The sequence below is a fragment of the Rattus norvegicus genome, chromosome 15, assembly GCF_036323735.1.
Source record: "Rattus norvegicus strain BN/NHsdMcwi chromosome 15, GRCr8, whole genome shotgun sequence".
Classification (NCBI taxonomy): domain Eukaryota; kingdom Metazoa; phylum Chordata; class Mammalia; order Rodentia; family Muridae; genus Rattus; species Rattus norvegicus.
Window position 1 is genome coordinate 97484621 of NC_086033.1, and position 20671 is coordinate 97505291.

The 20671-nt window shown below is 42.0% G+C and overlaps 1 long non-coding RNA gene across 3 annotated transcripts in view; it reads left to right on the forward strand.

Annotated features, from left to right (window-relative positions):
- LOC120097078 (uncharacterized) overlaps positions 1-19645 on the forward strand; it is a 40806-nt gene extending 21161 nt beyond the window's left edge. Inside the window, exons 2-5 of one of the 3 annotated variants that reach the window (XR_005494295.2) lie at positions 1249-1415; positions 2043-2524; positions 17518-17805; positions 18538-19645. This is a non-coding gene — a long non-coding RNA (uncharacterized LOC120097078). Of the gene's footprint in view, positions 1-1248; positions 2525-17517; positions 17806-18537 lie in introns of all 3 variants that reach the window. The other 2 variants (XR_010058030.1, XR_010058029.1) reach the window with 2 other exon arrangements.
- The last annotated feature ends 1026 nt before the right edge of the window (positions 19646-20671 follow it).

Genomic DNA, 20671 nt, shown 5'->3' on the forward strand with positions numbered 1-20671 from the left:
TCTACAGGTCATCAGCTGTTCCCGTGGGCCTGTGTCTTGAGTTCACCAGGCAGGTCGCTTGGAGCTGGAAGGTTTGTCTTACCTGAGGTCCCAAGGCTCAAGTTTGCTTGTGGGTTGTTGCTTATGAGCTCTCCGGGGTGGCAGCAATCAGGAAGATCTGCGCTCCCCTTTTCGGGAGCTTCCGTGCACCAGGGTTCCAGATGGCATTTGGTGTTTTCCTCTGGAGTCAGAGATGTGGGACGAGTGTAGACTCTTCTGGTTTCCCAGGTGTGTCTGCCTCTCTGAAGGTTTAGCTCTCCTTCCCATGGGATTTGGGTGCAGAGAACTGTTTATCTGGTCGGTCCCTTCAGGTTCCAGCGGTTTCTCAGAGGCAGCAGATATCCTTCTCCTGTGCCCTTATCCAAGGGAACCCAGAGGCCGTATACAGTTTTCTCTTGGGCCAGGGATGTGAGCAGGGGTGGGCAGTGTTGGTGGTCTCTTCCGCTCTGCAGTCTCAGGAATGCCCACCAGTCTCGGCGGTGAGCTCTCTCTCCTACGGGGTTTGGGAGCCTATTAACATTTTCTAAGAGTGGCATAATATGTTTGTTTTCCTCTTAGAAGTTACATGTGCTACAGGCAGACATAGTAATTATATACCATAGATTTGACTATGTTTCAATAAAGCCTTATTTAAAATAATAGTAAGTCAGATTTTACCACTGGGCTATAGATTGTTAATCCTGGTTGACATAAATTTTTTCAATGGTTGAATATACATTATGTCTTTTATTCCATTCAATAATGCAGCATTATTAATGGAGTTGTAAATGAATAATTGCATTAGAAATTAAGGTTAAGCAAGGATTTAACAAGTTAGATAATCTATGAACATGTAAAGGTCTGACAGTGAAAACCCAGGCTTAGGGATGAATTAGCCAGAGGATGGCAATAGAAATAAAACTGCTTACTGCACAGTAAGCTCCACTTGTTCAAGAGATATAAGAGCCATTCAAACACATTTATTCCTATTCAAAGAAAAAAATATAATGAATTGCTAGAACCCCAGAAGTGTCATTGCTGTTCTAGGAATTGTTTCTCTGATAACTCCATATTACTTTTATGATTATAATTTTTTTTTATTTTACTGAAACAACTCTCATCACAGCTGACATTTACAGTCCAATATGAAGGCAGACCACCTCAGTTACAGGTAACATTTAGCGGTTACCTGAGAACAATTGCTGAATCAATGATCTATTTTATTCTCAGCTTTTGTTCTGGAAACTACTCCATGTAGACGACAGAAGGTCCCCACTGCAGAGGATTAGAGTGGATTTTGTCAATCTTGGGAACACTGCCATAGCTGCCCAAACTACAGACCCCTCTTTGCCTAGATTTGCCTCATCACAGAATTGAGTGAAGGCTACGTGGAAAAGGTAAGGAGGGGTCATTCCTGGTGTGACTCCTAACTTGTAGCAGGCATTGTTTTAGAGAGAGCTGCCTTTCTTAACATGATTGAGAAAACACTTACACTTACAATAAAGTCAGAGCAACTGCAGGTAGGAGATAATGGCTTCAGTAAACCACATGCCTTTTGACATAGGACACTCTATTGACCTACCTAGGGACTCTTGTGGGATACACAGAAGGGAGCCATAGAGAAAATGGGGAAGAAAGCAAACCAGAAGAAGGAGGTAAAGAGGTATTTTCCTTCAGTCCATTGCTGGAGGATTGGCACAAAGTCATGAACAACATGTCTCCAAACACCCACCAGGGCCTCTACAGCAGACATATTTCTTACCGACTCTAAACTTTTCATTTCTGTTCAGAACTCCTTAGGATGTAGTAATGAAACATAATTTCATAAACAACTTATGCTCAGTATTTGTGGAGGGGATTAAATTATGAATATTGAATGGGTATCATTGAAACTATAAAATCAGTAGTGTAATGCATACGTTTGATCCAGATCTTATTCCATTAACTCTAATGCATGGAAAATAATCTTGCTTTCCTTATGTTTGAGTATGTGCCTTTTCATATGTGTGTATTTGTCTATTTAGGTCTGCGTGTGAGGCGGGGTGCAACATCGGATGACATTTTCTAGGAGCCATCTACCTTGTTTAACAACAAAAGTGTTCTCCAAGCTTCCTTAATTGCTCTAGAATTGATGTAATGTTAATTGTGGATTTGTCATAGGAAAATACATGTGTATGTAGAGAGAATATCAGAAGTATGTCCCAGAATTAACAAGAAAGAGACAAAGGCCCTAGTGTTTCCATAGTAACAGCATGGCTAGCCAATTGTTGTGACACCATGGTTATGGAAAAAGACTATGGCATGTACTGAAAGCATAAAATCACAAAATCAAAAGATTCATATTCTGACTGCTGGCATCTGACTAATACCCACGCATGCCTATTTCTGCTTGGCCTAGGGACCATCCTTGTGCTTACAGAGCGAAGTTAATGAAGAATTAGAGACCTCTACGGTTTTGATTTTAAAGACAACTGTTGTTGCTGCATTCTCTACTCCTAAGGCTCAGGTAATTCTGTGTGCTTTGAAGACAGGGGCTTAAGGGGTTTGGAGAGGGGGGTGACAACAGGGATTAGTATTAAATTTTCTTTGGTGAAGGATTTGGTGTATTATATACTGATGCATTTCACCAAATGCACTGTTCCTATTTAGTTCCATTTTTCAAACAGCAAGAGAAAAGAAATTAGTTCAAAGGGCCTTGCAAACAATGTGCAGATATGATTGAAAAGTTTAGGCTTTAAATGCTCAGGAAACCTACTACCCATCAATGAGTACGAAAAAAAAAAAAAAAAAACCAAACAAACCCTGAGAAAAAGTATCAGTAATTGGAGATTGAAATCTATCTTTTGGTAGAAAGTTAAATTGAATATCAATATGTTTTATATAAAATTTTTACAATTCCCAATAACCGAAAGTGATCTATTGTTGGAGTAAAACGGATATCTAACTAAGCCGAATTGTTTATGAATGAGGAGGGAAGCATGCCTGTACTGCACTTTCTGATAAGTGAAGTTGTATCAATTAATTTGAAAAAAGGCAAAATAATTATCATATGTGGCAGGACTAAATCAAATAATTAGACATAGCTAGTAAACTAATGTACATTTTGAAACCTCAAAACTCAAACATAAATGACATTATGCCTACTAGCACGGCAAATTATTATGATGTTATATCAAATTATTTACCAATCACAAAATTTGAGCAAAAAACTAAAATTGTGTTTATAAAATTACACATTAAATTACTCTAGGGTCAGACTTTGATATACAATTGAAATTTTCACAAATAATTAGGATAAAAGAATATTATCTTGTTATTAAGTTGAAGAATAATAATATCAAAGGAGAAAATGTTGTTATCTCTACCCCACTTCTCTCTCTCTCTCTCTCTCCCTCTCTCTCTCTCTCTCTCTCTCTCTCTCTCTCACACACACACACACACACACACACACGTATTCATACACACCTTAATAAGGTAAAGAATGTATCAAACATAAAACCTAATGAAGACTGTAAGTACTGAAGACCACTTATCTACCCGCTCTAGAATGTGACTATTTAAACAAAAAATTCCTCAGGACTTAAAAACATTCTTATGTCAGGGAAAATTCAAAAGCACATGGAAGAATCTGGAAAATTTTAAAAATAAGAAACAAGTAAATCTTTTGTCTTTAAGTAAGAAAAGAATGAACACAATATAATTGATACAGCCAAGGAATTATAAAAGATACAGTCCACGTGAAAAGAAAGCTAATTTAAAGTCCATGTATAGGTATCATTCTAAAATGTTGTCAGTGGGAAGCTGGAAAGAAAGCTGTTAGTGAACTGTTTTGAGCACAGAAATAAAAGACCTAATTTGGATCAAGCGTGGACTCATGAAAAGAGGCTTGAAGTGGTGGTGCAGCCTTTCAATACCACCAAGAAGCAAAGGTAAGAGAGTCCTCGGAGTTTGTTTACCACACAGCCCAATCGATAAGTAGGTCTGCATTCCTAGTGAGCTACCTGTCTAAAAATATACAAGATTGACATCAAAGAAGAACACAGAGGTTGACCTTTGGCAGACATAGAGAAAATATTCTTGATGTGATCATTGCATTTTAAATGCTTAGTTACTTACACCTGAGGGTTATGATAATTGTGTGTAATCAGTGATTCTATTAATGTACGTGTGTGTGTGTGTGTGTGTGTGTGTGTGTGTGTGTGTGTGTGTGTGTGATTCTGGATCAAGCTGGCTTGAGTTTGAGATTGTCTTACCCCTGCCTCTCGTATACTTGCACTTTAATTGCGTTAACCTTACAACTATATAAAGAACTTTGTAACTTAAACTGAAAAAGAAAAAAATAGACTAAACGAGCTAAAGATGGATTCCCATAAGATGTAAACACAGATGTTAAGTGCTGTATTAAAGAACTGTGATTACTCAAAGAGGAATGGAAATAAAATTAAGGTAATCCTAATAATCCAATACAAAGTATGAGCTTGCATTTGCAGCCCTTCAGTTCAAGGCATCCTGTTCTACATCATGAGTCCCAAGAAAGCTAGTGTTGCAAGGGGGAGCACTTCTAGAAAACAAACAAGAGACAAACAGAGAATGTCAGTAACCAATTCCATCTCAGAAGAAAGTACGATGTTACATAGTCACAGTAAACTATATTTTTAAGTAAATAACTAAAGATTATCAAAAATGTAAAGGAAGTAAAAGAGAGGTAGCCCTTTCGTAGAGCTGGAGTATCAAACACTCCTAATCCAGGATTCCAAAACCTCCTTTGTCTGAGTAGCTCAATCAATTGTTATTTTTGCTAATTGGGGATGGTTAGGGCTTTTGAAATCTCAAAGCTAGGCCCCAGGAACATACCTCCTCCATCAAAGACAAACTTACGTATTCAAGTATATAAACCTATAGGACCATTGCCATTCAAGTCCACCCACCGTAACAGTGGCTGCTGGATTTCCTACATAGTTTTACCTACAAATCCTAAGGAAACACTTGGCTGAGTAACAAGGACACTGGTCACTGGTTCTCTGCTCACTGTTCAGTGCCACTCTCTTCTTGGCAACATAGCATTTGTATTCCAAGGGGCAATATTCATAAATATTGCAGTAGCATAGCTCCAATGGAAATTACTTTGGCAAACGGCATATTATAACTGGCTCACTGTAGTCTTCAGTTGCTTTCGGAACAATGGCCTAAACATGGAGAGTTTCCACGTGGTACACAGTTACAGGATATTCCAGCCTGTTTCTAATTAGGATGTTCTCGTCTATTAACACATGCCTTTAATGCTTCTTGCTGGAGTACAGGTACAGCTTTAATACACACCTTTAATCCCAAACAATGAAGTAAAGTTAATATGTAGAGGAAAACATGGTGCCTAAAATGATTTCTAATTGAGTGGCAGAGAAACTGGTGACTCAGAGAAAGATCTGACAGAATGGGATTTTCCCAACTCGAACTAGAAGAGAGAGGAAAGGGAAGCTACTTAAGGGAGAGACAGACACTTCAGGAAGAAGAGTATAGAACAGGAAGATTGGAGTTTGTGGGAAGCAATAAGTAGAGTTGAGAGGGAGAGGAGAGCAGTTTCACCAGGAGAGTTTTACAGAGACAGATTTAGGAGAGAACAACCTAGACAGGGGTGAAAAAAGACTGATGAAGAGAAGGAGCCAAAAGATTAGAAAAGACTGGTAGAGGTAGTTTGAGGCCAAGCAGAGAATTCAGAGGTGAGGAGAAAAGTCAGATTGACGAAATCATCTGGGAGAGGAGTTTGAGCCCAAACAGCTGTGTTGCCTCAGCCAGCTACAGTTCAGAAAGAGAAAGAAAGCATGAACTTATTGAGCAGCAAATGGAAGCTGGAAGCTTCCAGGACTAGGCATAGTTTAGCAGACAGAGAGTCAGTCAGCATCTGAGAGATGAGAATTACATCAAGTGAATAAAGGTTACTTTTACAGCACTCAGGCATCAGACTTCCTGAAGTGTACTGAAAACTTACAAAATGGAGATGAAAAGCTCTCAGGGAGAACTTTCCCTCGGGATGGAGACCCTCTAACTCCAAAGACCAGACCGAGACACCACAGGATGCAATCAGCAAGAGGATTTGGTTTATTGTCGGGATACACAGGCACAGGCACCTGCGGGCGCTTCAGTCACTCGGGGGACTGGCGCGCCCCACGGAACCAAGGATGGGCTTTTATAGGATTTTGGGGAGCAGAAGCAAGCATACAGAAGCAGATGCATGGTTACAGGGATATAATTGGTGGATTCTAATATGGCAAGGGTTTAGCCCGGGGGCAAGTTTCCTAGCTACCTTCCAGAAACATAACGGCTGACTCGGCCCCCCAAGGGTTCAGCCCGGGGGCAAGTTTCTTAGCTACCTTCTTGGAACATAACGACTGACTCGGCCCCCCACCAGGGTGTGGGACCTCTCCCGGGGCTTTTTTCATTGTCAGGTGCTCAACTGCAGTCGTCCTGTTGCCAGGCCTTCAACCAAACACATCCTGCTTGGCAGCCGCTTTGTACTCAGTGTTTTAACCTTTCTCTGAACCAGTCATCTTAAGTACAGCCTTGCAAAATGGCGTTACTGCTGCTAAGCTGGGGTCTTTCATTCCCCCATTTTTTTTTGCTAACTTTGAGTGAAATCTTTCACTCGACTTGGTCAAGAAATTTCTGTCTGGTGGGGGCTTATTCCCCCACTGACTCTAGGCCACAAAAGGACTAGGAGGAGCCACGTAGGAGTTTTAACTTTAAGGGGTTTGGAGTGCGCTGAACTCTCCATGTCTGGGGTGTAGTGTTGTGATTAGTCAATTCCTCAGACCGGACTGCCTTGACGTGTGGTGCGTGGATCTAAGCCTCGACTCCGTCTACCTTTAGGGCGGTCGGGGTAGTCAGGAGGACGGTGTAGGGTCCTTTCCACTGTGGCTCGAGATTCTTGGTCTGGTGTCTGTGTACCCACACGGTGTCTCCAATCTGGAACGGGTGTGGCACCACCGGATGCTCAAGCTTGTCCTGGTAAGCAGCGGCCAAAGGTCTCCAGACGTCTCTCTGTACAATCTGTAGGGCCTGTAAATGGGCCCTCAGAGAAGGGCTGTCAGCAAAATCAGCAATGTTTGAATCAAAGAAATGGACAAATGCGGGTGGTGTTCCATATATTATTTCAAAAGGAGTTAGACCATGGGGGCCCGGGGTATTCCGGGCCCGATATAGAACTAGGGGAAGGAGGGCCACCCAATCCTTTGAGCCAGTTGCAAGCGTAAGTTTGGATAAAGTCTCCTTAATTGTTCTATTCATGCGTTCTACCTGACCTGAACTCTGGGGTCTATAGGCACAATGTAATTTCTAATCAATCCCCAGCAATTTGGCCACCAACTGACTTACTTGGGAGACGAAAGCGGGCCCGTTGTCCAACCCCAACGCTTGAGGCATGCCATACCTGGGAAAGATTTTCTCGAGGAGCTTCTTGGTGACCATTTTTGTAGTCTCGTGCTTTGTGGGGAAGGCTTCGACCCATCCTGAGAAGGTGTCTACAAACACTAGGAGATACTTGTATCCATATATATCTGGTTTAATTTCAGTAAAATCAATTTCCCAATGGATGTCGGGACGGTGTCCCCTAGGACGAACTCCTTGTCCAATCATGGTCCTTCCCAGGTTAACCTGAGCGCACGCTTTGTAACTCTCAGTCACCTTTTGTATCGCTTTGTCCCAATTAAAAAAAAAAACACAGATTTATCTCTTCTCGATCTAGTAAGGTTTTTATTTTCTTATGTAAAAAGGAGATCAATTCAAAAGTCCTTTGTAGACCCACTGTTTTAGTTGAGGGTGGTAGATGGCCCCCATTTTTTTAGGAGCTCTATGTCCTCATGGGCATAAACCCAACTGGTTTGTCCCACTGGTGGGGGCGTGGGTTGGTCTGGGCTATTTAAGGGCAAGATTTATTTGCTCATGGCCGCTTCTCGAGCCGTGGCATCGACCAGCCGGTTTCTTCGTGCCTCTGGGTTGTGCCCTTTCTGGTGTCCTGGACAATGTATAATACTCAGTCTTTTGGGCAAGAATAGGGCTTCTAAGAGGGCCAGAATTTTAGCCTTATTTTTAATATCTTTATCTTTAGATGTGAGCAGCCCCCGCCTCCGGTAGATCTCCCCGTGGATGTGTGCCGTGGCAAAGGCATAACGGCTGTCTGTATATACATTTAGCCTCTTACCTTTTGCCATCTTGAGCGCCTGAGTCAAGGCGATGAGTTCAGCCCGTTGTGCGGAGGTACCAGCAGGCAGGGCTTTCGCCCAAATCACTTTGTCCTCCGTAGTGACCGCAGCTCCAGCCTTTCGCTCTCCCTCTGCCAAGAAGCTGTTGCCATCCGTGTACCATGTGTGGTCAGCATTCTGAAGAGGCTGGTCCGATAGGTCCAGCCTGGTTCCATGTACTTCTGCGAGGATTTGTAGTCAGTCATGCTGTTCTGCCTCCTCTGGTAGAGGAAGCAAGGTGGCAGGATTGAGGGCGACTACGGGCCCAAACTGAACCCGTTCTGCATCCAGTAACAAGGCTTGGTAGTGGGTCATGTGGGAATTAGAGAGCCAGCGGTCTGGGGGCTGCTTTACCAAGGCCTCCACTGCGTGGGGTGCTAGGATGGTGAGTGGCTGTCCCAAAGTCAATTTTCCAGCGTCCTTGATCAGGACAGCAATAGCAGCCACCATCCTTAGGCACAGTGGCCAGCCGGAGGCCACAGGGTCCAATTTCTTAGACAGGTAGGCCACAGGGCGTTTTCAGAGTCCCAACCTTTGTGTTAGGACCCCTTTAGCATACCCCTGTTTCTCATCGATGAACAGTTCAAAAGGTTTGCAGGAGTATGAGGGTGGGATGTTGAACCCTAAAGTCAGGAGCAAATTGTAAGGGTTTGGAACAGTCAGATGAATATCTTCTATCAAAATGAATTTGTGCTTTTAGTTTGGTGAGCAGGTCACGGCCCAGCAGAGGGTACGGGCAGTCTGGAACATGTAAGAAGGAATGGGTCACCTTACCGGTAGCCAGCTGAACCTGGCGGTCCATAGTCCATCCATATTGTTTCTCACCAGTAGCTCTTTGTACCCAGGCCGTCCGGTCGCTGAGTTGTCCTGAAGCTTGGGTGAGGACTGAATGCTGGGCTCCTGTGTCTACCAGGAAAGTAACCGGCTGCCCCCCAACTTTAAGCGTTACCCTGGGCTCAGGGGGGGGTCCTGGCCATGACCTCCCTAATCTTTATCTAGAGCCAAGAGGGAGGTTCGTGGTCGAGGCTTTCGGGGTCCGCCAGGCTTCTTGGGGCACTCTCTGGCCCAGTGCCCTTTCTCTTTGTAATAGGCACATTGATCTTTATCCAGCTTCAGCCCCTTTCGAGCTCCCCCCTATCTCCCTTCCTTTCTTGGCCCTGAACTACGGCGGCCAAGATTCGACTCAATTTTTTGTTTCTTTTTTATCTCTCTCTTATTAAAAATCTTTTCAGCTTCTTTAAGTAAATCCTGTAATGTATAGCCCTGTAAATTTTCTAACCTCTGTAACTTAGTCTTGATATCTGGAGCAGCCTGCCAGATGAAGGACATAGAGACACTCGTCATTTGTCCTGGGTCATCTGGGTCATAGGGAGTGTGCATACGGTAGGCCTCCTTAAGTCTCTCTAGAAAGGCGGAGGGAGTTTCCCCTGCTTCCTGTAATACCTGTTTTACCTGAGCCAAATTAGTAGGGCGTCATATAGCCCCTCGGAGACCCGCTAGAAGCAACTGGCGATAAAGGCGTAGGTGTCCCTTACCTTCAGCTGTATTAAAATCCCAGTTTGGTCTCTTAAGTGGGAATGCAGCATCAATTTTCTCAGGCAGCTGGGTGGGACGCCCATCATCTCCCAGAACATGCTTTCTGGCCTCTAGGAACACTCTTTGTTTTTTTTCTGAGGTTAAGAGAGCCTGTAAGAGCTGTTGGCAGTCATCCCAAGTAGGCTGGTGGGTAAGTAAAACAGATTCTATTAGGTCGGTGAGTGCCACCGGATCTTTGGAGAAAGAAGGGTTGTGTTGTTTAAAACGGCCAGTATTGGGTCTGGCCACCGGTTCCCTGTCTAAGTGGGAAAACCTGGGAGGTTGAATCTGGCATCACCTCTCGCTTATTGTGCAATCTCCCTGCGACAGGGGAGAAACCCTTATCAGACTGTGGCCCGGCAACTGATCTGGCCGGCGGCTCTGCCTCCTCCTTTTCAGCCGGGCCTGTCAGAGAGAAGATCTATGAGAGGGGAGTTTGGGTCTGCCGGGAGGACAGGTTTCTTAAGACGTGGCCGGCAGACCGGGCGGGGCCGAGGGGACAGGCTGGGGGTTGAGGGGAGGCCAATTCGGGTCCACGAAGGGTTCCGCCGGGGGGGGGTTTAAGGCGAGACTCTCTCAAGTGATAATATAAGAAACCTGGTCAGGATGTCCGTGGACGACCCGATCTTTAACCTGTAAAATAATGATCTTATTAAATGTGCCATTCACTGGCCATCCCGCTCCGAAAGTGGGCCACTCGGATGTGCAGAGAGTCTGTCATTTTCTTTTTTTTTTTTTTTAACCTCGACGGACTGGTTGTGTGTCCGGTCGTGGACGTCTTTCTAATGATCAAGAGTGAGACTTAGTGGCGTTGTTAGGGACTGTCCCATGTTAGTTCTAAGGAAGATTAGAACACAGAGAAAACAAACAACACCAACAGTCAAACAAACAACAGACAGGCGTGCTGCACGGCTTTGGTACCAAACTGAAAGCAAAAAGTCAGATGGAGGTGGCAAAGGTCCGGGGCCCTCTGAAAGCCAAAAATACAGACAGAGGTGCCGTTAGTCCGGATCTTTCTCCTCTCCCAGATTGGGCCCCGAAAAGTCGGGCCCCTAACACCCTTGGAACGTCTTCCAGGGCTGCGGGGCTAGAAGTCCGAGCTCCTTCTTCGTCCCGCCCAAATTCCAAACAACCTGGCTGAGCTCTCACAGAACAGACCTGGCTGAGCGCTCACAGAACAGACCTGGCTGAGCGCTCACAGAACCTGGCTGAGCGCTCACAGAACAGACCTGGCTGAGCGCTCACAGAACCTGGCTGAGCGCTCACAGAACAGACCTGGCTGAGCGCTCACAGAACAGACAGAATAAGGCAGAACGAGACAAAATCAGACAGACAGACAGACGCCGGCCGGCTTACCTCCCAGTGGGTGGTCGGTGGTCCCTGGGTGGAGGATCTCCTTTCCCGGCCAACGCACCAAATGAAAAGCTCTCAGGGAGAACTTTCCCTCGGGATGGAGACCCTCTAACTCCAAAGACCAGACCGAGACACCACAGGATGCAATCAGCAAGAGGATTTGGTTTATTGTCGGGATACACAGGCACAGGCACCTGCGGGCGCTTCAGTCACTCGGGGGACTGGCGCGCCCCACGGAACCAAGGATGGGCTTTTATAGGATTTTGGGGAGCAGAAGCAAGCATACAGAAGCAGATGTATGGTTACAGGGATATAATTGGTGGATTCTAATATGGCAAGGGTTTAGCCCGGGGGCAAGTTTCCTAGCTACCTTCCAGAAACATAACGGCTGACTCGGCCCCCCAAGGGTTCAGCCCGGGGGCAAGTTTCTTAGCTACCTTCTTGGAACATAACGACTGACTCGGCCCCCCACCAGGGTGTGGGACCTCTCCCGGGGCTTTTTTCATTGTCAGGTGCTCAACTGCAGTCGTCCTGTTGCCAGGCCTTCAACCAAACACATCCTGCTTGGCAGCCGCTTTGTACTCAGTGTTTTAACCTTTCTCTGAACCAGTCATCTTAAGTATAGCCTTGCAAAATGGCATTACTGCTGCTAAGCTGGGGTCTTTCAGAGAGGTGTCTCCTGGATGCACCTCACCATCTGAGGGACAGTGAATCACAAGCTGTTTGAAGGGTCAACCCGCAGTACCTGTCTTAGGAAAGCTGGGTGTCACACTTCAAGCTTACTCCAGTATCTCATCCTAGGACTGAGGCCAAATATCAAGACGAGTGGGGTATGTGCCCTTCTGATTCTTACCCACGACACAACAGGGAAAGAGGAGAAACTGGCCAGCTCTATTTGGAGCGGGCTCTGCTGAAGTTCCGTGCCTGCCTCAGTAATCAAAGGAAGAACCAATCCTGCGTGAAGAGGCAATGACAAGCTAGAAGTACATAGGTAGCTTCAAGACTGATCCATGCAGAGATCCCAATATTCCAAATTCTTAAAGCACATAACTGAAATACCTACTTAGTTGGAATCCTGTTATTTGTCATTTTATTTAACTTGTGTTCCAGGCTGAAATCTTTCATGTAGAATTCTTCTGTACAACCTAGCTGCCATTTTTGTGATATACAGTTTAATCTTTGTCATTGGACTACTACTGTAAAATGACTTCCTTTAAAGTATAAGTCCAAGTACAGCCTCGTTTTCAGATGTTAAAGATTCTAGAGCTGTGCTCAGAAGTGTAAACAGAAAGGAAGCAACAGTGACTGTTATAGCTCAGGTGATGGTTAGTGGGTGATAAATACCAGCACTATCTTTTTCTATAGGTGCATAGAAGGTGTGGACAGTAGTATTAATAGAAGGCAAATAATCTCGAACAATTTCATAACACTAACTTGTACAAACTGTGAAGGCTCTTGGTGTTTGTACGTGAATTGAGAAGGCATTCAATCTGCTAATCAGATGTGTATGTAATAGAAGCAAATGTTTGGAACTCATAAATTATGCAAACCACCTCGTTTTGGTCAAAAACATTCTTACTTAAGTTGGTGATTTTTTTTTTAACTAATAGATGAATACAGGAATGTAATCGTTAAAATGTACTAAATCCATGTGAGAAATTTCTGTCACTATGACGGAAATATTTTAACTTGGGTTAATAGAAACAGGTCTTCCACTAAGAAAAGAAAATATAAGGGAATAATTCAGTGACTTTTTTTTAGACTTATTTTATTGAGTGTACTGGCTGGTTTTCTGTGTCAATTTGACACAAGCTGGAGTTACCACAGAGAAAGGAGCCTCCCTTGAGGAAATGCCTTCATGAGACCCAGCTGTAAGGCATTTTCTCAATTAGTGATCAAGGCGGGAGAACCCAGCCCATTGTGGGTTTCTTATAGAACCTAACTGGGTTCTATAAGAAAGCAAGCTGAGCAAACCAGGGGAAGCAAGCCAGTAAGACACATCCCTCCACAGCCTCTGCATCAGCTCCTGCTTCCTGACCTGCTCGAGTTCCAGTCCTGAAAAACTTTGGTTGATGAAACAGCAACATGGAAGTAAGCTGAATAAACTCTTTCCTCCCAAACTTGCTTCTGGTCATGATGTTTGTGCAGGAATAGAAACCCTGACTAAGACATTGAGAAAATTATACTTGTCTGAATTTAAAATATTACAGGTTGTGAAATGTAGTTTTGAGTTAAGTTACATCAGTACTCACAGAATGAAATTTGTAGCAAACAGTAAATGTTTTACTTTTATTAACAATATTGAGAGAAACAAGCTCGTAGTAAGTGTGGGGGAGGATGTGGGTACAGATACTGCAGTGGTCAACAAGCAATTACCCGTATCTCTTCCCGGAGTCCAGGCCGATGACAGGTTACACATTTCTTCCTTCGAAGGAACAACCCTGTGTCTTTAACATTACAGGTGCCCCTAGTGATTTTTCTGTGAACACAAGGACCTGTGCTTCCTATAGTAACCTAAATGAACACAGCATTTTGAGATTTTGAAAGCAATTAACTAATAAGATTGTCTTACTGAAGGGATCTTGTGAAGATGAGAACAGTTGGACACATAAATAGTTTAAAACTAAACTGACTAGATTTTTTGGAATATATTGTTTTGTATAGTTATGACACATATGTACCATATGTGCTTTATGATATACATTATGATATATATATCATGATACATAATTAAAAGAAAATCAATGTATTTCATCAAACCATGTTTTAAAATTATTTTTCAACATGATATTAATACTAAATAGTATATGTCTCAAAATAATCAGAAAATTATTCTGAGAGAGTATTATACTTTAATTTTAAAATAGAAATTCTATTTCTATCTTCTATATCTCATAAAACAGTGGTTAATTAGAATAATTAAAGGGAGAAAATAATCTCAGGGAAGTAGAAGGAGAGAGGGGTCTTGGAGGGAGAGAGGGGTCTTGGAGGGAGAAAGGATGGGGAAGGTAAAAGGGGGCCAGGTCAGCTATGGGAGGAGATGGGGGAGAAGTACACAGGGTCAGGAATTTGAAAGGAGGTGTGGAGCAGTAGGGGAGGGGCATCTGGGGTATCCACTAGAAAGTCCCAGATACCATGGACCCAAGAGATTGTCAAGACCCAACAGGGAGGACATTAGCCTAAATACTCATCAAAGGGGAGATAGATATTCATATTCAGTGGATAGGCACGCCCCAGTTGAGGGATGGGGCCACCCACTTACCTCAAAAATAGTAATCCAGAATTCCCCCTGTCAAAAGGAATGGCGGGGACAAAGAGTGGAGCAGAGACTGAAGGAAAGGCCATCCAAAGACTGCCCCATATGCAGCCACCAAACCCAGTCACTATTGCTAATTCCAAGAAGTGCTTACTGACAGGAGGCTGATATAGCTGTCCCCTGAGAGGCTCTGCGAGAGTTGGACCGATATATATGTGGATGTACACAGTCAAACATCAGACTGAGCTGGGGATCCCAGTGGGGAAGTTAGGAACAGGACTGTAGGAGCTGAAGGGTGTGCAACCCCATAGGAAGAACAACAATATCAACCAACCAGATCCCCACCCCACTGCCCCGCCACACACACACACACACACACACACACACACACACACACACACACACAGAGCCACACACACAGCTCCCAGGGACTAAACCAACATCCGAAGAGTACACATGGGAGAACCATGACTCCAGTTGGTTATGGAGCAGAGGATGACCTTATCTGGTATCACTGGGAGGGGCCCTTTGGTCATGTGTAGTCTTGATGATGTAGAGTAGGGGAATGCTAGGGGGCTGAAGATTGAGTGGGTGAAATGGTGGGGGAGGGGCCCCTTATAGAGTCTTGGCAGAGGGGGGGAGAGGATAGACTTTTGGAGGGGAAACTGAGGAGGGGAATAACATCTGAAATGTAAATAAAATAAACAACATAAAATGAAAGGAAAATTTACAAATGTAGAAGTACAGAATTAAATGTTACTCCTGGTATTTGGGTTACATTATTTTTCCCCAGAAAACATTTTTGAGGTAAATTTCTGGAATTTATTGTGAAATTTCAAGTTTATTTTTCTAAAAAAAATTAAATGTCAACATTGAAAGCATTCGTTTCTCATTTTTTTTATTTCTTCCCGTATTAAATTGGCACGAATCTTTCAACAAACCTGTACTTCAGATAGAAGTGAGGTCGGTTATATTTCATTTGATTGCTGATAATGCACCCACACCTGTATCATTTATCTTTTCTAATTCTTTACAATGAACAAAGATGTATTTAAACATCACTACCAGTAGCTTAATGTCTTACTAAGCCATAAGAAAACACAGGAAAACTTCATACATTCTGACATATAACTGGCTTTCCATTTCTGTTGTGCTTCACCTTCTGATTTGTCTCCTAGTTTTAGAATAGCAAATATTAATTTCAAACTATGTGCATTTTGAGCATATGCTCATAGAGACATTTTTTTCTTTTTTTATTGGATATTTTATGTATTTACATTTCAAATGTTATCTGCTTTCTCCGTTTCCCCCTCTCCCTTTTCCCCTCCCCCTGCTTCTATGAGGATGTTTTTTCAAAGGATGAATTTTAGTTTTAAAAATGTAGCTAAGTGAATTGTGTCTGTCTGTCATTCACTGGATGGCAACTGGTCTTATAGTCTGTTTCTAGCCTGTCCTACAATACTGAAAGCCACTCTGAAGTACCACCTATGGGGAAATCATTGAGACTTGCTTAATGGGAAAAAACAATAGGAAGTTGTCCTTAACATCTGTCAGTGTCTTTAGTTACATTGTTGCCACACTGATTGCTCTATGACTAAACATTGAAGACATTTGTCAACCTTGTGTTCTGTACTGACAATGCACTATAAAAATAATGATGAATGCTTATTTAAAGAACCAGTGTAGAGCACAGCTTAGTTCCTAGTGGAAATCATAATGCAGAAAAGAAAAAAAAAACTATGTAATGGAAAAATACCCAACTTTGGGGACAACCAATCCATTTACAGTTTTTTATTTGTATATAGTCTTATGTTGTTTTACAATTTTTGGTAGGTTGTATTACAATTTTTGATGATCTATACATCACCGCTTTCCAAAGTCACAATTTTTGGGAAATCTGCATACCATTTGAATAGATAGCAGTGCTCTCCTTACTCTATCAGAACATACCTCATACTCAACAATTTAAATGGAAAAATGAAGAAAGATTTGCCTGATCATAAAGGAGTCATTACATTTGTATTTCCTGTGAGATTGTATGTATTCTTTTTATCCCAGATATAAATTTATTAATTTAATTTATACAGATCTTGTCATTCAAACTGATCTCAAGCTGCTTAACATGTATTTTAGGATAACCTTGAACTTCTACTCCATCTACTTCATTCAGCCTCACAAATGCTGAATTTGATAGGCACAACTGTACCACGACTGCACCCAACTTGTGCATCTCACTTTAATCTAGTCAATAAGCTTATTCTTATATATATATATATACATATATATATATGAAATGAAAATTATAAATATCAAAGACATTTCATAGTGCCACTAATCAACCATAAGTTGTACATATACTTAGATGGGTTTGTGTTTGTTGAAGCCAGGATCATGAGAACGATGAGCTCTTTTTCTTGTCATGAATAACCACAATATCTTTCTTTCTATATTTGAAAATTACTCTTGCATTGTGATTGAAACATTTTTTAACAACAACTTACTGATGTGTTCTTTGTTGGCCAAAAATTCATTTTGTGTTTAACATACTCAGCAATTTTCTGGCACACAATTGACTAACAAACCGGTGATTAGTTCATGTAGAAAATGACCTATTTGTCAAGAATCACTGCCTTATTTCATCTATGGGTAGATGTTCTCCTCCTCCTCCTCCTCCTCCTCCTCCTCCTCCTCCTCCTCCACCTCCTCCTCCTCCTCATCCTCCTCGATCTTCTTCTTCTTCTTCTTCAGCATCTTTTCCTTCCCCTTCTTTTCAAACATTCCAGGACATCAATTACTTTTGAATACAGACATTTACACTGCACCACTCCACTTTGGCATGCCTAGAAGGATTATGTTTATCCCTGTAACTAATATTATCAAGGTCCTGTGACTTAAAAGTATTCCTTGACTAGTAAGGCATGCTAAAGCATTTGGCACCCCTGACTTAGCTCCCTGATATGAACTAATGAATTTAATAGCTCTGTCAGACTGCCTACCTGCTTCTCTGAGAGATGGGACAGGGAACTTCACACATCACTGACTACAGATATAATTTCGTTTTGTTTCTATCCTGTCTTGAAGGATGATGGATCTTTAGGGATTCCTATCAGTTCTTCAGTCAATGGTGATTTCCAATATAAGTGAAAACATAAAAAGGACGTCTTTGAGTATCACCAGACTCCAGTTAGCTGCATATCAAGTCACTTGCACCTTTTGGCAGCTCTCTGCAGTACAGCAACGTTGTTCTCTGCCATTAACAGATGGAGTCTCGACGTGAGAACTGCTACTGTAAAACCTACAATATGTTAGGTTAAAGATTAAGTGAAATCAGTGTTGAGGGTGCCGGATGACACATCATATATTCCAACGGTATGTACTCTGCCAATTATAAGCTTCATGAATTTACTTATTAGCAATGAAGATTTATGTCGAAAACTTCAATATCACAAAGGTGTTGGACGGCAGCAAGCTTTTGTCCCTGAGGTGAGCGGCAGATGCCATGGAAACTGTGCAGCAGCTTGCTTCCCAGCTTCCCAAATTGCAGATGTACAAAACAAGAACATTTTTCCTGGAGGTTGTTAAGATCAGTGAAGCAGAGAGTTGACAGCTTTTAAAATATTTTAACTGTGTATAATGGCATGTATCAATACTTCAGCGTCAGTGATTTTTCTCATCTTTTTCCTGATAAATGGCTTAATTTCAAACTGCATTGTTTTGAAATTTATAGTTTATTGAGTAAATTGCTTAAAATAGTGAGATACTCATTTCATAATTGAGCTTAAACTCCTATTAGTCCTATAACAAGACAAATGATCAGATGATTAAATTAGACTTATATTATAAATTTTCCAGTTATCAGTCTGTCATAATAGTTTTTATTACTTCAATCAGTAAAAGAGTGATGCAGAGACAGTGAGAAAGGTCTGAGGAATTCCTTACTCTGGATATAAGATATGTGATCTTTGGCTCAAACAAAGAATCCACAAATTTTCTAACTAGTGCCATGGCTTGTATCACATACCAGAAAGAATGTAGGCTGTGAAAGATATCTGCTTAGTAATTGAATCTTTTATAGCTTATTTGATATCCCTTTTGTCTTAGGGTTTCTAATGCTGTGAAGAGACACCAGGACCAAGGCAACTCTTATAAAGGACAGCATTTAGTTGGGGCTGACTTACAGTTCATTGTCATCAAGGGAGGGGCATGACAGCCTCCAGGAAGACATAGTGCTGTTTTGACGGAGCTGAGAGTTCTACATCTTCATCTGAAGGCCACTGAAGAAAAATCTGACTTTCTCAGGCAGGTGCAAGGAGGGTCTGAAAGCACACCCCCACAAAGGCACACTTCTCGCATCCAGGCCACACCTACTATTATTGGTACTCCCTGGGCTGAGCTTTTCAAACCACCACACCATTCATACTTTCAGAGTTCATTTTACAAAAGCAATGCTGAGCTAAGCACATCATGCCCAATGGGATTCATAATAAAATTTTCTTATCAGAAAATACTTTTGCTTATTTCCAGGAGATTGACCATTAGACATTGTATAAATAAATTAGGTGGACACATTGGTCTTCATGCCTTCCAGGTATACCCTATATTAGAAAATTTAATAGCAGCCATATCTACCACACTTTCTCCTCAAGGTAAGAGAAGGATAGTAATAAATTGTTAAGAAATTGTGTGATTGGGGTTGGGGATTTAGCTCAGTGGTAGAGCGCTTGCATATCAAGTGCAAGTCCTTGGGTTCAGTCCTCAGCTCTGAAAAAAAATGTATGATTGTGGAAAAAGGAATGTCTCTTTCTTTGATGGGTGAAGGAATTGTATATATCCAGCAAAGAAAACAAATAAGCATAATCAAATTAAAGTCCTGTTTACTTAAAATTGAAGAAATAAAGAACTTTTAGAAATATGTTTATTTATCACATATAAAATGTAAAAAACTATGTGAATTTACATTTTATAAATTATAATGTTAAGAACATGACAAGTGATGTAGGAATTCTGTATTTGAGTCACGTCAATGAGATTATTTCTTCTGTTTTATTACGAAGTAAAGAAATAGAATAAAATTTCAGAAGTACCAGACATCATGCACTTTATTTGTAGAAGAAAATTCATCAGCAATCCCCTCTGTTATATCCCATGGATGTTGAAAATGTGTGTTTTGTATTTGTTTTTAAATATAATGTTTTAAAGTTTCATAAAATGTATGTTGGTCTTATTCATTCCCTGCCTAAACCCTATTGGATCAACTTCATACTTTCCTATTCTCTCTCTCTCTCTCTCTCTCTCTCTCTCTCTCTCTCTCTTTCCTTCCATCCCTTTTTTTTCTAGATAACAGGAGTTCAGTCTCTGCTGCTCTGGAAGCCATCTACTGGAGCATCTCCAACATGCCAGGGATCACATCCTTAAAGAAAGCTTATTTCCCCTCTGCTGCCCCTCCCTTTCTGCTTTCTGAGCTATGGAGGAGGGAGTGGGATATAGACCCCCCCAATTAAGGCTGAGGAAGTCACTCAATATACTGTGATTTGTTGTGAGTTTCTACACTGGCTGTTGGCCACTGCAGGAAGAAACGTGTCTGCTGAGTGTGTGGAGCTGTGGTACTATGTTAACATAGATCTATGAACTTAGAGAACGGTTTGATACTATGTTCTTTTATCAAATTAATTGCAATGAGTTTACCTCTGTCACCTTTATGCTCCCTAGCTATGGACTCTTGGCCAGATTTACACTTTTTATTGCATTGTACTTTTTATTAACTATTATCAAATAATTTCTCTTGGTTTGACACTGTATGGAATTGGCAGACAACTATAACCCATGGTCCCATGACCCCACCCCATGAGGACTTTAAATCTTTCCAGTTGCCATCATCAAGTTCTAGTAACTATGTCATTGAGATTATTCTTCCCATGTTTATTCAGCCTAAATGCAAATGTATCTGGAGATTTCAGCAGTGGGTTACGTTAGCTTATTCCCTCGCTGATGAATGGTACGCCATAGTAAACTCTCCATCATTTGAACCCTGGTGCTCTTTTTCATTTACCCCTTCAGTTCCTTGTGACTCTGTCCAAGGAAATGTGGGATCAGGAGTGAATCCAGATGAAACTATAGAGTGATGAAACAGCTGGAAACGCCACAATATACCTAGAGAGTATTAGGAGTGGCATCTTGCCAAGACCTCATTCAGGTACCAGTTATGTTGCAAGATAGCATAGCAGCTTCAGAAGGC